Consider the following 7,374-nt stretch of genomic DNA (forward strand, 5'->3'; position numbering starts at 1 on the left):
TCCCCATGTATCCTTGCCGCACTGATGTCTGGTCTCAGCTGTAGCAAAAATCCTCTCTTTAAACAAATTTGGAAGCCAACAATGAATAGGAGAAAATGATAAGATTAGGCAAGAGAGAGAGAGAGAGAAAAAAAGAGACACATGATATACGTGGGTCTATGTCCTTGGGCGGACGGTGTATTCTTCCTTAAGTGTATTCAATGTTTTTACACATTGTTATATTTGTATCTCGATGATCCTTCCTATGAGATAAGATAGGCTTCTTATCTTTTCTAACTTCCTCCATATTATCAGAAAAATCTCTCTCTTCAAAATTATCACTTAAGCAGATGTAGTTATCAATATCTTTGAGAAACCAAATGTGGCTATCGATATCTTTGAGAGACCGATCGACCTCTACCTGTTCACTACAAATGTGGGTGGTGTTATTTCTCTCGTGATTCATCTGTTTATGCCAAATGTGTAGAACAAGTCTGGATCTGTTGGGTCCGATAATACGCCCCTTCAAACTGGGCGGTGGTGCAGTCCACAAGCCGAGTTTGGGTCGGAGAGAATGGAAGGCGACCTTGGTAAATATATTAGCAACTTGGAGATGGGATGGAATAAAGGCGGTAACGAGTTGACGCTGAGCAACCTTCTTATGCACAAAGTGGTAATTGATCTCGATATGCTTAGAGCGATTGTGAAACACAGGGTTCACGGTCATATGCAAGGCAGAGAGATTATCGTAGAAAATTGTAGGAGCTTGTGAAATGTAAAGGCCAAGATCACGAAGGATAAACGTGATCCAAGTGAGCTCAGCAATGGCAGAGGCTAAAGAGCGATATTCAGCTTCAGTGCTCGGGCGGGCGACCGTTGGTTGCTTCTTTGCACTCCAAGAAATGCAATTTAGAAATTGTGCTATATTGAACCCAAATCTAAATTCAAAATGTATGCAACAGAACTATATACAACCCTGGTTCCAAATGATATTCGTTTAGATAAAATCGAATCAGCAAACAAAATATATATTGCAATACTGGATCCCTAAAAAGGGTCCAAAACCAAGCTTCTACATGAATAAAATTAAAATTAAAAGAAAAAGAAAAAAAAAAACAATTTGATAGGATTAGACTGCAACGAACATCGATACAAATTCAATTCCAAATCTTAATAAAAAATAGATTCCAATAAACAAATTCAAGCCCAAGGCATATTCGGATCTTATTTCAAGAACCCGTCTACCAAAACAATGCATCGTATTCGGATCGGGTCACTCCTACCAAACCCGATCCATTTGGTGCACCCCATTTTATTATATTATGGTCAGCCAAACAGCCTCATGTTTTACTAAACCACCATCCCCTTCAACCCCACGAATCCATCCACCATCTCCCTTCTCCTTCCTCCCTAAAGAGCCACCAAATCCTTCCTTCCCACCATCACTATGGTGTTGAAGGACTGCGGCCAGCACGACGACGGCTGGAAGGCGAAGCTCTACCGTCCAATCCAGTGGGTCGTCATCGTCTTCACTTTGTCGTCGGACTCGGACTGCAACCAGTACGACGACGACTGGAAGGCGAAGCTCTGCCGTCGGATCCTGTGGGGCGTCCTCATCTTCGTCTTCCTGGTGCTCTTCGCCATCCTGGTCGTCTACCTCGTCCTCCGCCCTGAGAAGCCCTACTTCGTGCTGCAGGACGCCTCGGTGGTGGGCCTCAACGCCACCTCCGCCGGCCTGCTGGACTCGGCCATCTAGGTGACGCTCGTCTCCCACAACCCCAACGGCCGCATCGGCGTCTACTACGACCGCCTGTCCGTCCACGCCTCCTACATGAGCCAGCAGATCACCCCGCCTGCCGATCTCCCCCCGACCTACGAAGGCAACAAGGACGTCGACGTCTGGTCCCCTCTCCTCCGCGGCACGGACGTCCCTGTCGCCCCCTACCTTGTGAAGTCCGTCCAGTACGCCCGGCCCTACGCCTCCGGCGCATTCTCCGTCCAGATCGACGGCTGGCTCAGGTGGAAGGTCGGGAGCTGGACGTCCGGTCGCTACGGCATCCACGTCGATTGCCATGCGTACCTGCCATTGGCCGGCGGCGGTGGTGGTGGTGGTGCGCCCCGCGGCTTCTTCCCCATGTATCCTTGCCACACTGACGTGTGGTCTCAGCCGTAGCAAAATCCTCTCTCTATTTGTCTTCTCTTCCCTATTTTTCTCTCTTAAGGCTATTTTGGTTAATTAAAAATAATGGCATCGATGGGCAATTGGTAAGACTAGAAGAAGAAATTTAAATGCCCTGTTGTAATTTGTATATGTTGTGGTTTTTCAAAAATAAGAGGGTCGGATTGTTAGCTATGAATTTGGTGAGCAGACTGGAATCGTAACATTTCACTGACAGGGTTGCCATTTAACGCAAACCCCAAGCAAGACACTCAACCCAAAAATAAGAACCAAATTTGAGGTCAACACCTCACTACTTTATGGAGCAAGCAGTTGCGCATTTGGATTTAATTAAATTTGGAATCAGATCCTTTTTAGTTTAAAAAAAATGAAGATTTTTCCTTCTCAATAGATTGCTACACCTCAGATACTTTTTCTTCAATAAATTGCTACAATCTTTGATTTGTACCACGAATCCATTGTGCTCTTCTCATAGGTTGTGATTGGTTCTTGGGCATGGTTCTACCACAAATCCACACCCCTATGTTACATGAAATTCGGTAGCCAACCCCTATGTTACATGAAATTGCCCAAAAAAGGTCATGGGACACACTATCTTTGTGCAGTTTCTCGTTAGGATTAGTATATAAGGGGACACGACACGAGAGTATGACAAATTTAGTCATCTTTTTTTAATGAAAAACAGGAAAACTACCTCGAAAACAAAGACTTAGTCATGCTGGCTAAGCTTGTTGTACTTACGATCGATGTCCCAACGGTAAAATTTGTGGCATATCGAGTCGCCAAGCTTCCGCTGACCAAGAGTTTATCTTTTGTGCTCTCATTAATGTAAGGGGTTGACGGTCATGGTATCAGAATAAGTTTGCATTCACGAACATGAATCACACACATACAAGAGACAAGCGTTTAACGTGGTTTTAACATTGAACTTGTAAACTTCCTTATTAGTTGCCTTCTCCTTTCTTTAAACTTTGTTCAACCCGAGTGTTGGGCCTCAAGCTCAATTTTTTTATCCCAGGTGCAGCCCAAGCAGGTAGGGTACCCGAAACTACCTTGCTCAAACCTACAGTTGGGTCACGAAATTACATTTTTGCTCCAAATTATTGAAATTTTATTGCTTGAACGTGGTTGACAAGGTAAACAGTACTCTTCTGGTCAGGGGAAAGCTTCCAAGCAATTTCTTTTGGAATATCTATAAACTTTAGAAAGTTGACAAAAGAGAAAGCTTTAAATGTCAATTTCCCAAGTCTTTAAGAAATGGACAAAAAATGAAGACTTTTTTAACAAGTAGATTATATAGGTCCCCACCAGTGAAAAATGAATTGTGGACCATAATTGCTAATTCTTATTAGTGGTTTGAGTTCTTAAAACAGGTTTATTTACAAAATATATTACTACCAGCATTTTTTTTCCAAATAATTTCACATAGAAGATCTTGGGATTAGGGTTAAAAAAATTGAGGTGAAAATAATTTTAGAGGTCTTGAAATTTTTGGTAATCATCTTAAGAGGAAGAATGATTTTGGTAGAACTAGGTATTTCTCCTAACAAATGGATCAAATAACAAATCTAGACTTGAAATTTTGCTAAGAGAGTAGGTACTTCAATTAGAATGGTGTTAGAAGAGAAAGGATGATGTAACTATGTGGTCCCACTACAAGAAATAACCCTTTTACTTGGCATGACATGCATTGCACCAATATAACTATTACTATAAGACCCACAAATTTTAAGTAAAATTTTTGAATAAAACTAAAAGCTATTTTTATGTAAAATTATCATATTAACTTGGAATGCAAAACGAACAAATTTCAACGAGCCAATTATACTTAGGATGTATATATCCTTAGGGATATATGCTCAAACAGTCAAGGAGCAATAACTCTCTCCCTAGACAAAATTAAGCGATTTCAATGAGCCAATCTGCTTCATCTCGTTGATATGAAAAAAATAGTGTACTCACATTTTTTCATGAAAAATATCACTGAACCCACGAGAATATGTGGGTCCTACAAAAATATCTGGCGGACCCCACAAACATATCTTGTGGGTCCCATATAAATATCCCATGAAATGATTAAGTGAGCTCCACAGGAACATATAAGTCATTTAGTTACTTTATCACTAAGTTTGGATCTTGGATTAAGTAGGCATCTGAATCAGAACCAGACCCCATGTGGATTTGGATCCAAAGTTTTGCCCATAAATAAGAGGTGACCCCTCTTAGAAATTGTCCACCTTCCTCTCTCTCCTCTTTTTCTCTCTAGCCTCTCTCCCCTCTTTCCTCTCTCTTAGTTCTAGCCTAGACCAAGACAAGCACTTGTAATGAGCTTGGACCTATCTAGCCTAGGCTGAGCCCAATTTGGTCAAGACCACTTGAACTACTAGGTGAGCTTTTCTCTCTCCTCCCTTGTCTTGGTCTTAGCCTAGGTCAAACCTACTTAACCTAGACTTAGCCTACTTGAGGTAAGCTTTGACCCACTTGACCTAAACTGAACCTAGTTGAGATAAATCCCCTTAGCCCTTACTGCTTGACCTCTTCTATCATTCCCTTGACTAGGTCCAACCCATCTGGCCTAACGTAGCTCACTTGAGATAGGTTCAAACCTAATTGGACCTAAACTAGGTCAAATCCGATTTTGGTCTAAACCTCGCCGTTTTGCCGCACCGTTGAGTTCTGTAGGAGACACTCTTGGTTGTGACTGTACCAGACGTAAAGGATGTGTCGGCCATGACCAAAGAGTGCCTCAATGAGCTACCACCACTAATCCTTGGTAGGTTTGAGCACCAAACAGTGCAAAAGCTCCACTTTTCTCGATAGATACTTTGCTTATGTATTTTGTCTTGTTGTCGCATTGTATGGTTCCAAGGCTCCTGCTTTTCCCAATATAAATTCTTTGCTTATGCATTTTATATTGTTATCGCACTGAGTGGTACCAAGGATTCTGCTTTTTGCAATTTATTTATGCACTTTGCTTATGCATTTAGTATTATCATTGCTTCAAATGGTACTAAGGCTCCTGCTTTCCACCAGTTAATTAGTATGGTTTCACCCGTCAGGCCTTACATATGCTTTTTACATTGCCGTCGTGCTGATATGTGCACAGGCTCCCACTTTTACTGAATATAATTGTGCATAAATAATTGTACAAATAAAGACTGCTCCCTATCGTCAAAGCAATTTCAAATACACTTCCTCATTCAAGATGTTGTTTGGCAAAAAAACTCTTATTGAAAAGGTTTTGCAATTTATGCAAATCTGCGAAAATATCTAAGTCACTAGCGTATGGCCTAACTAAGGCTTAGGTTTTCAATAAACCATAGTAGATGCAAAGTACGCATAATGATCTGCATCTACCTCTGAATGAGTATAAAGCTTTCTCCATCAAAGAGAGGAGGTACTGCCAAATTTTTTGAAAATATGCTCACCATGCTTAAAAGAGCATAGCTCTTTCTCCATCAAAGAGCGGAGGTGCTGCTAAATTTTCTGAAAAGATGCTTATCGAGCTTAAAAAATGCAGAGTACTTTTTCTGTCAAACAGAGAAAGTACTGTCAAAATTTCTATAGTAAAAAAGACTGTCATGCTTTTTCCGTTAAATAGAGGATGTGCTGTCAAAATTTTTGTCAAAATAACTGCCTGAGCTAGTATGAATGGCATTATGATGCCCTGTTGTCGGAACTCTGCCTGAATAGATCGTTTCACTTCTGCCTTCAAGGAAACTGTACTCGTAAGGGTCGATGCACTAGAGTAGTTGTAGCGCCTTGTTAGTCCAGTGCTCGTTGCGGCTACATACGTCGAGCAATTGATCCAAAGTGATCATTGTCTATGCATTCCCATGTGAAATATTGTACTACAATAAGACTGATAAAGGCCATTATGCCGAAGTTGGTTGTCCACCCACAAGGGGTGAAGCACTCGTGAAGGCCATAGATGCCTAGAGCGAGGTCATGCATGCATATGAATAAAACATAACGATAGTCTCTAACCACACAGTTATCGACCCTTGCTTTGAAAAACTGAGTGGGGTTTGGGGTACCTGTTTCTTTAGTGCAGAATGCACTAGATTGTCTATGTGTCACTCAACATCCTAATAAAAAGGATTATGTCGTCAAACTCCTTCAAGACTTGTGCTCACTATGGCATGATGATGATAGTACCACCTCGAGTGACATGTATGATGTTATGGACCAAAGAGTTCAGGTGACCTCCCATCACTTCTAGGTTAGGAGGTCGGGTTATCCTTAAGATCTAGGGATTGAACTCCGCTATTGCAGTAGAAGGATGCATCTGAACTGGCCTGATAGGGGTCTCCTGGCATGAAAACTATCGACCCACTATGAACAGTGTCACTCAGGCCTCTAGGATATATAAAATACACAACATAATAAACCCACAAATGGCTTTGTTTGACATCAAAGTTAAGTTCTCTCTCATACCAGAAGGTGAATGAGTAAATATCAAAACAATGCATTAGTTATAAGTACATCGATGAATGAATGAATATGTGTTAGTGTTACTCATGCACCACTTTGTAAAAAGTAATGATATTGGTACACTACTGGACCAATCGAGCAAATGACCCAATTTGTATCCACATGGCTAAACTAAGCTCGAGGAGCTCTTGCCTTGATGCATGGGGTACTGATACACTAAGTCGTAGAGACTTGAGCCACAATGTTTCAACTACGACCCTAAAGAGGCTTCTCCTGTTTATACGCTAAGTCATGGAGACTTGAGCTATGTTGTATTCTAATTGTGGCTTTGAAGAGGTTTTTTTATGTTTATATGCTAAGTCATGGAGACTTGAGCTATGTGGTTTCCAACAACGGCTTGAAGAGGCTCCTTGTGTTTTCAAACTTTATACTTGTTAGAATTGAAATGCTTTCCTACCCGACCAGTGATAGTTCTGACCCTATTTTATGGAGGATACAGGTACTGAACTTGCGATATGATATGCGGAGTAGGCCAGCATCGAGTTCCAAGGTTTCTCCAAACTATGTTTGATATTTTATTTATAAAACCAGTTTTATAGAATACTACTTTACTAAGCAGTGTTGTCAGTAATAAATAACTCATTTTGGTTTACGTAAATAAAATACATTGGTGGTCAATGAGTGCTTGGCCACATACCTGTGACTCGCCCAACATTTTATAAAACCGATGACTAACTATCATCCATTTCCACTGCTAAAGATCTTTTCTAAATTCTGCTGCA

General features: G+C 41.2%; 1 pseudogene; it reads left to right on the top strand.

The window, feature by feature from the left end:
• The first annotated feature begins 1,432 nt into the window (after positions 1-1,432).
• LOC149817044 (NDR1/HIN1-like protein 1 pseudogene) lies at positions 1,433-2,336 on the top strand (annotated as a pseudogene).
• The last annotated feature ends 5,038 nt before the right edge of the window (positions 2,337-7,374 follow it).

The sequence above is a fragment of the Nuphar pumila genome, chromosome 14 (genome assembly GCF_984573655.1).
Source record: "Nuphar pumila chromosome 14, dmNupPumi1.hap1.1, whole genome shotgun sequence".
NCBI lineage: Eukaryota > Viridiplantae > Streptophyta > Magnoliopsida > Nymphaeales > Nymphaeaceae > Nuphar > Nuphar pumila.